Source organism: Microtus oregoni, unplaced genomic scaffold (genome assembly GCF_018167655.1).
Source record: "Microtus oregoni isolate MIOR12 unplaced genomic scaffold, Mior012 000097F_ref0000449, whole genome shotgun sequence".
NCBI classification, from domain to species: Eukaryota; Metazoa; Chordata; class Mammalia; order Rodentia; family Cricetidae; genus Microtus; species Microtus oregoni.
In genome coordinates, this window is record NW_024544710.1 from 3,869,148 (window position 1) to 3,877,831 (window position 8,684).

The window sequence follows — 8,684 nt, forward strand, 5'->3', positions numbered from 1 at the left end:
AACCAGCACGTTCCACCACCACCGTCCCCTATGCCCTGATTGTCAGGTTGATGCTACAGGTCTGGTCATTCTAATGCTGCAGGCAGCAGGTAGTTTCATTTTAAGATGCATTCTTTACTCAGGAAGATACTCTTTCCCTAGCCAATGCGTGACTTAACCAGCCCTCCTCTGCAACCTCTGCCTCTCTCCAAAACCCTAAGGCAGTAAAAGTCTTTAATCTCTCTGAGATGGGTCTTCATTGTGTCTGATATAAGGCTGGATTTGGATAATAACCGTGTCCTATTCTACAGCATTAAGTTGGAGGTTGTCTTGCTCCATTCAGGTTGTGGTAACAAAATACCGTAAGCTGGGTGATTTATAAACAACAGAGATTTATTTCTCAAAGTTCCAGAGACTGAGAAGCACAAGGTGAAGGCGCTGGCAGATTCAGCATCTGGTAAAGGCCTGTTTTCTGGCCTATCTCCATGTGTCCTTACATGGTGGAAAGAGGCGAAGCAGCTGGGGGACATTTTTACCAGGACACTAATTCCACTCATGAAAGAAATATCCTCATGAAATGTCACCCCGTGTCTCAGGGTTTTTATTGCTGTGAAGAGACATCATGACCATGGCAACTTTCATAAGAAAAACTTTTAATTGGGGTGGGGTGACTTGCTTATAGTTTCACAGACTCTGTCCATTATCATCAAGGCAGGGAGCATAGCGGTGTGCAGCAGGCCTGGTGCTGGCTACATCTTGATCAGAAAGCAACAGAAAGAACTGTGACACTGAGCAGTATCTGGAGCATAGGAAACCTCAAAGCCCACCCCACAGTGACACTCTTCCCCCAACAAAGCCACACCTCCAAAATAGTGCCATTTCCTAGGAGATGATGGAGACCAATTACATCTAAATTACCACGCCCTCAAAGGCCTCTGAGTTCCATCTTTTCAGGGATTGGGTTTCAGCTTGTGATTTGGTGGCACATGTAGGGTGATAGAGTAAACATTAGAGTAGTTGTCATACAGGACTTTGTGAATAAAGAAAATATTGGACCTAAATAGCTAGCATCTCTGCTTTATCAAGCACCCAAGTATAATTGGACATTTCTCTCCTGCTCACCTGTTCCCAAATACCCAGAAGTCGATTCCCAAATAATTGACTCAGAGGCTTATATGAATTATAAGTGTTTAGTAAATAGCTTAGGCTTATTACGAACTAGCTCTTACATTTTAAATTAGTCCATTTTTATTCATCCGTGTATTGCCACACGGCCTGTGGCTTACTGGTGGTACTCTGGCATGCAGTTCCTTGGGCAGCTGGATGACATCTCCATGGCTTTTCCTTTCTTCTCCCTGTATCTCTTCTTGGATTTCCTGCCTGGCTCTATTCTGCTTGGCTATTAGCCAAATCAGCTTCTTTATTAACCAATGGTAGTAAAACATATTCAGAGCATACAGACAGACATCCCACATCCCCCAAGTGTGATTAGGTGTGTGATCATCCTTCCCCTCTGTTATGGGAGCTAGGTAGCACAGCACTGTAGCAACAGCCAAGCACAGGCTTTGAGGGTGCACAGACCAAGTGCCAAGCTCCCCTGCTGTGTCCTAGACAGGTCACTTAAACTCTCAGTACCTCCTTTTCCTTGCTCGGGAGTAGGGCAAAGCCAATAGTGGATCAGTGTGAACTAGTGTGCATAAGGCTAGCTCTACTGATTGTCCATTGTAGCTGGTAGGATTGTGCCATGGGTTACATTTTACCTGTAGCTCCTGTACTTACAGGACCGTTCTGAGGCTTACATGAGATAATGACCAGAAAGAGCTTAACACTGTGCTCAGCACATGGGAAATATCAGCTCCTGTTGTTAGTAATCAGGATGCTGAGTCTGCCACACAGTCTCAAGACTTTGCCTGGAAGCTTCTGTAGTCAAAAAGGATTTCTTCTAATCAGGAATCATAGAAATCTCTTCTCTTAACCAAATCACCTCAGAGATGTCTCAGCTTATTTTTCCCTCAAGATTCACAAACTCCTTTACCTTTCTACCTCCTTCTTATGAGAATACAAACTTTCCAGATTCTTTATTAAACTTTTCTCCAACAATACAGCAAAAAGTGGATTTTCTAGGTTAAACTAGATTACAAACTCGTGGTAATAAACAGTGCTTCTGTATGCCTGAGCTGCTCCTCTTTTTAACCATCTCTGCTGTGCCCTAAATAAACAAGGCTCTGCTATGGCTTACTTTCCAACCTTAAATTGTCACCGCAGGCATACACATGGACATTTGCCCAACTTCTTAGGAAGTCCAGTTTCTGGAGTTACCTAGAGAGCGCTCTCCAAATTTCCACAGATGAATTCCATGTTTACACTAAAAATGGCTATCTCACTACATAATAAGAGTAGAAGAAAGCACTTTCTAGACTTATAAAAATAGCTTAGTCAGGATCCCTCCTACACCCAAGGCTGCACCTGATAACCAAAACCCAGGGACATCACTCACTTATGATAACCAGTCACAGCCCTAGAACCCCCATGATGCCCACCGGACAGTATATAAGCAGAGAGCAAGAGCAATGCTCTGTTCTGCACATCTGGAGAGATGCCACCTTGATCTGCTCTGCAGCTGGAGAGTCTCCCCCAGAATCCTGACCCTCAAATCAGGGACTTCTGCTCTCTAGCAGCTAAGATACATCACACAGGTGAGCAGCCTTGGGGAGATAGGCTTAGGACCGTTGTTAGGAACTTAGAGTATGAACCTAGTGTGATGACCCTCCACATAATAAATATAACTTTCGTTATACTAACTATGCATATCTACCTTCTTGCTCACAATACACTCCTACTACAAACTGCAAAGTCCTACAAGCCTGACAAGAAAGTATTATCCATGACCAAAAACAAGCTGAAGCATGTCCTAAGCCTAAAGGACATAGATCCATTTTTTTCAGTTAGTATCAAAGCACATGTACTGAACATTTTTCTTGTGCATGATAATTTGGATAAGTAAACTATAGCATGGAAAGTTTAAGAATCATGTCCAGAGGTGGTAGAAATGGCTTAGTCATTAAGAACACTTGCTGGTCTTCCCAAGGATCTGTGGTGATATTTTGTTTCTGCTCTAACAAATAAAGTTTGCCTGAAGATCAGAGGGCAGAGCTAGCCCCAAGTTAACCATAGAGGTCTGGAGGGCTGTACAGACAGACAGAAAGTGATATGGCTGGGTGTAGAGAGGACGATAAAGTAGAAGGAGACAGGAAGTCAGCCCTTTTTTTCAGCTGAGGAGTTAGCAAGAGTTGACTGTGGCTTTCTCTTTTCTCTCTCTGATTTTTCAGCATTTACCCCAATATCAGACTCGGGGTTTTTATTATTAAGACTAATTAGAACTCGTGCAACAAGGACCCAGGTTCAATTCCCAGCACCCACATCATGACTCACAACTATCTATAACTTCAGTTCCCAGATATCTAATGTCTGGGCAGTGGCGGTGCACACCTTTAAATCCAGCACTTGGGAGGCAGAGGCACATGAATCTCTGAGTTAGAGGCCATTCTGGTCTACAGAGAAAGTTCTAGGACAGCCAGAACTACAGAGAAAATCCTGTGTCAAAACACCAAAAACAACCAACCAAACAAACAAAAACACTAGTAAAATTGGTCCTGGAAAATAAACACTTAAAAAAACTAGCCCAGACTTTGTATGCTAGCATGCCTTGGCTGCATCAGTAAAAAAAAAAAAAAAATCCAAGTCATTTACACACTGGCATTTATTATCTCATCAAACAAGAAATCAGGATACATAGCAGGTACTAAGTTGGTGAGTTGGGATGCTTAACATTACCCAAGTGGCAGGTTCTCTCCATCTCTCTGTTTCCCCATCCTCGATGTGTTGGTTCTATCTTCCCAGGCTATGCGGCATTTAAGACTTGGAAAAACATGCTTCTTTATTTAAATCCAGGCATGGGGGTGTAGCTCAGTGGCAGAGTGCTGGCCTAAAGCGCGTGAGTCCCTGAGTTCCACCACCAGCACTGTAAGAAATAAGGTCTCAAAGAAGGGAATAAGCAAAGTACCCCCGAATGATGAAATTAAACATTTCTCTCTGCTTTTATTACCATTTCTGCGCTATTATCTGCTACCAGGGGGATGGAGGCAGAGTCGTGACTCATTTGCCGTATTCGGTATTCCAGGCTAGTTAGCCAGCAAGCTTCTGGAGCATTCTTCTGTCTCTGCCTCTGATCTCAATGCGGCGTGCTGAGACACATGTGCCACCATATTTGGATTTTACATGGATTCTGGGGATCTGGACTCAGATTGTAAGGCTTACACAGTCAGCCCTTTTACCCACCAAACCTTCCCCCTGGTACCAAAGTAGTCATTCTAAAGCAGGCTTCTTCCTGTGAGACATGAGACTCCTCTGGTGGCCAACTATGGCTTGAGGATTCCCCAACAGTTCAAGGACTCCACATACCTGACCAGAATCATGGATAAGTCACTTTGGCAGCCTCCATATTTTCTCTCGTAGACATTTCATGCACATCAAATTGGTCTTCGTAACTGCTTCTTAGAGCATCCAGGCTCAATTAGTCAACCAACCTGACAACGTTTCTTCCGTCTTATACTTGATCACTCTACTGGGAGATAACAGTGATTAACGTACTCACCTTCTGAAGCAGTGGTCCACCTTAACTTTCACAGTGCTGCCATATCCTGCTTCTTCCCTGGCCCTGAAAAGCTTCACCTACTAATCCAAGATTCAGTCCCAGCCTTCTTATTGGTTCAGTCCCAGCCTTCTCCATGGTTCGCGGATGTTCTGAATACTTTGAAAGCAGAGGTGCTAACTCTCTTTGTTTCAAACTATCTTTTAAACTTTTTTCTTTTATTGAAAATAGAATTTTTTCTCACCTAATATATCCTGATTATGATTTTCCCTCCCTCTACTCCTCCCAATTCCTCCCACCTCCCCTCCCGTTCATATCCACCCATTTCTGGCTCTCAATAGAAGACAAGCAGGCTTCTAAGGAATAACAATAAAATAAAATAAAGTAAAACAAAAACTAACACACTGGTATTGGACCAAACAAACTAAAAGAAAACAAGGAGCCCAAGAGAAGGCACAAAAAATAGAGACGCACTAGTTTGCACACTCAGGAATCCCCTAAAAAAACAATGAACTGGAAGCTATAATACAAACAGAAAGGACTTGTAGGGAAAAGAGAAAAGGAAATATATAAATATATGTTATTTTATCTTACTACACACACACACACACACACACACACACACACATATATATATATATATATATATATATAAATGTGCATGAAATGAGATAAAAAAATTTTAAAAAGGAAAAGCCCTGACATTACATTAAGACAAGGAACCTTCAAAGATGCCTTTGAGTTCATTTTCATGTCCTGTGATTGGTTGGTTCAGTTGGGCAGTTGGGCAAGGGCAGAGATGGCTCTGCCGTCATGGCCAGGCCAAACTGTGTTTCTTTCCCTGGTTCTTTTTAGCTTTTTAACTCTAATCTTAGGACCAGGGCACCTTTCTCTCACTAGCTCTGATTCTAGGGACAAAGTGTGTTTCTGTGGCACTAGTTTTAGAGCCAAGGCACACGTCCTTAGTTCTGAGTTCAGGGATGAAGATGTTTCTTTCCCTGGCTCAGGTCTCAAAAACAGGGTGTGTTTCTTTCATGGCTCTGGGTCCAGAGTCAGGGTGCTCAGTGATTGGGTGATTTCCTGCTCCATTTGCCCCTTTTACCCTATACATCTACTGCTGGGCATGCAGCCTACCCTTAAGAGTACTTAGTTTCCTCAGTGAGACTCCCTTGGAGAAAACTAAACTTTCTTCTACAAGTGGCTATTATCAATTGGAGATTGCTTCTTGGTTAGGGATGGGAGCATGTGTCCTCTTCTCCTTTTAGCTGTAGAAACCCACCTGGTGGAGACCTGTGCAGGCCCTGTGCATGCTGCCTCAGTCTCTGCTGAGTTCATATGAGTGTCTATATATATATCCTTGCTGATGTAAAGGGCCTTGCTTTCTTGGTGTCCTCCAACCCCTTTGGCTCTACACTCTTTCTGTGTTCGCTTTTGCAGTGTTACCTGAGCCCTGAAGGGAGGGATTTGATGGAGACACCCCACTTAGGATTGAGTGTTCTCACACTCTCTGCATGTTGTCTAGCTATGGGTTTCTGCATTTGTTCCCATCTGCTGCAGGAGGAAGATTCTCTGATGGTGGCTGAGAAGGTCCTGATCTATGAGTATAGCAGAACATCATTAGGAGTCGTTTTATTGAGATGTTCTTTTAGTAGAACAGTAGCATTTGGTCTTACCCTAGATCCCTGGGCTATCTAGTCTCAGGCTCTTGGTCACCTAAGTCATTTTGGGTATGCGTTCCATATGGTAGAGCGGACCTTAAATCAAATCGGATAATTGTAAACTTTGTGCCACCATTACACTAGACTATCTTGCAGACAGGACACCATTGTAGAGCAAAGGTTTTGTGGCTGGGTTGGTGTTTATGTTTCTCCTTTGGTAACTTATAGAGTATGTTCCTATACCAAAGATACTAGAAAATAGTGGTGAATGCTCTATGTAGGCACCTGTAGCTAGGCCATAACATCTTCCTCGGGGGAAGGGGTGAAAAGGCACAGTGTCTACGCCTGTGTTACCGGGAGTCATGTAGAAGGCATATAGCAGAATCATTCATTTAACAATAGGGAAAAACTTACATACTGTCTCAGCACCCAGGCATTCTGATCTGTTGACATCGCGTGGTCACCCTTCATTGGCTAGGCATGAACAGGACCTCTGACAGTGCCTGTTGGTAGTCCCTCAGGCAGCATTTCTTAGTCACCTCTTATTGGCTAGACATGATTAGGACCTCTGACAGCACCAGGCAGACTCCAAGTTGACTCCTCTCAGCCTGGCAGGGGTGGGGGTGGGTGTTAACTTCCTACATACCCACCTTTTTTTTTTATTTACTACATAGGGCACTCAGTGGGAGCTAGAGTTCTTTGCTCAGGCCTTGTTGACCCTACCTCATGAGGGCTCAGCAACTGGACTGTGCCTGTCTTAGGTTGATTGATCTGCCAACCAAGCTCTTACCCATCAGTGACTATCAGCCCTCAAAGAGAATTCATTCCTGGAGAGCTTCCAGGCTGGGGGAACTAGTCAGTAGCCTTTGAATTACAGATAATAAGGTATGCATAACCTCTTGCAGAGGACTGCAAGAAGGATGCCTAAGGGTCATTAACATCTGAAGAGTTGCATTAGTGGCTGTCCACTGATGTCACTGATGTCTGATCTGCTGCAGGAAACATTTAAAGAGAGTAAGGATTAAAAATACCACCCTGACAATTAATGTATATGAAAGAAGCTAACTACAAATTGGTGTGCCAACATGGTCGACTAAATCCACATAAAACCTGAGAAATCTTAAAAAGGAATTCTAGACACATGCACACACATACAAAAAAAGTTAAGCGTTTTTCTCAGGTGGGCTCTGTTTGCTAGAAGCAAGCAGAGGCACAATTCTTTAAAGAGAAGGTTTCCTGACTCAGCAGTAGAAACAAAAAACATGTAGTTTTAAAACAGCAGCTTCCTGGTTCACCAGCATGAATGGCTCTGACTCTTTTGGAAGATTCGACTATGGAGCACTTGAATGGGCTTTGTGGGCCCAGGTGCTTGTATGCCCACTTGGGGTTAGGAGGAAAGTGGCTGAGATCATGCCCGTGGCTCAGTGCCCCCCACCTGAGCAGCCAACGGGATCTTGTCTGCTAGGACTACACAGGCAGAATAGCATAGCAGATTCCCACCACCATACACAGATTTTTCCAGGCCGAGTATTGCTCTGCATGGCAGATTTAGCTTTTACTCAGATAAAAAGAGTGTATATGCTGCATGGTGCTTCTCAGAGTTGAGGTAATGAAGATGGCTTTCACTGGGCAACCTCAGAGGCAGTAAACATGCTTCCTCCATGTTGGACTGGGCGGAGCCAACAGGCAGGGCCTTGTTGGCCCTAGCCACGCCCATGTAGCAAGAGAGAGAGAGAGAGAGAGAGAGAGGGAGAGAGAGAGACTTCTGGTCAGAAAATACTTACAGATACATAATAAAGACAGATTCAGATAAAAAAGAAGACCTCTAAATGGGTCACAATGTTGGATAAATGTACGTAAGCTTGGAAGAGAGAAGAAAAAGAGACTAGAGAGATATAAAAAGAAGTAAATCATTAAAAAATAAAACAAAGTCTTTAAAGAGATACAGTACAGACAGACAGTTATAGATTAAATGGAGTAAAGAAAAATAAGCTGTGTAAAGATGGAATATACACAGAGAGTCTGGATTGTGTTTTCTTTGAATTTTTTGACTATATAGAGACATTTGACTCTGGGGACTGCTAAGCTAAACCAACACAGATGTTTTGGAAATTTCTTGATTTCAACATTTGAGTCTAAGGATATGTTGCTTTGGAAAAGAGGTTTTTCTTTTGTTTCCATAGAGGATGAGAACCTGTAGAATCCTTTCAGACTAATGTGGTTTGATAGACCAAGACCCCTTGAAAAGTTGTGGTAAACACCTCCAAAAATTACTTGGACCAACAAAAAGCAGGAAGCAGTTTAGAGAAAACTATGTATAAATTCCAAAATATTGTTTATAAATGTTTGTTTACATTTAAAGGGGGATATGACATAGATATGAATACTTTGCATTG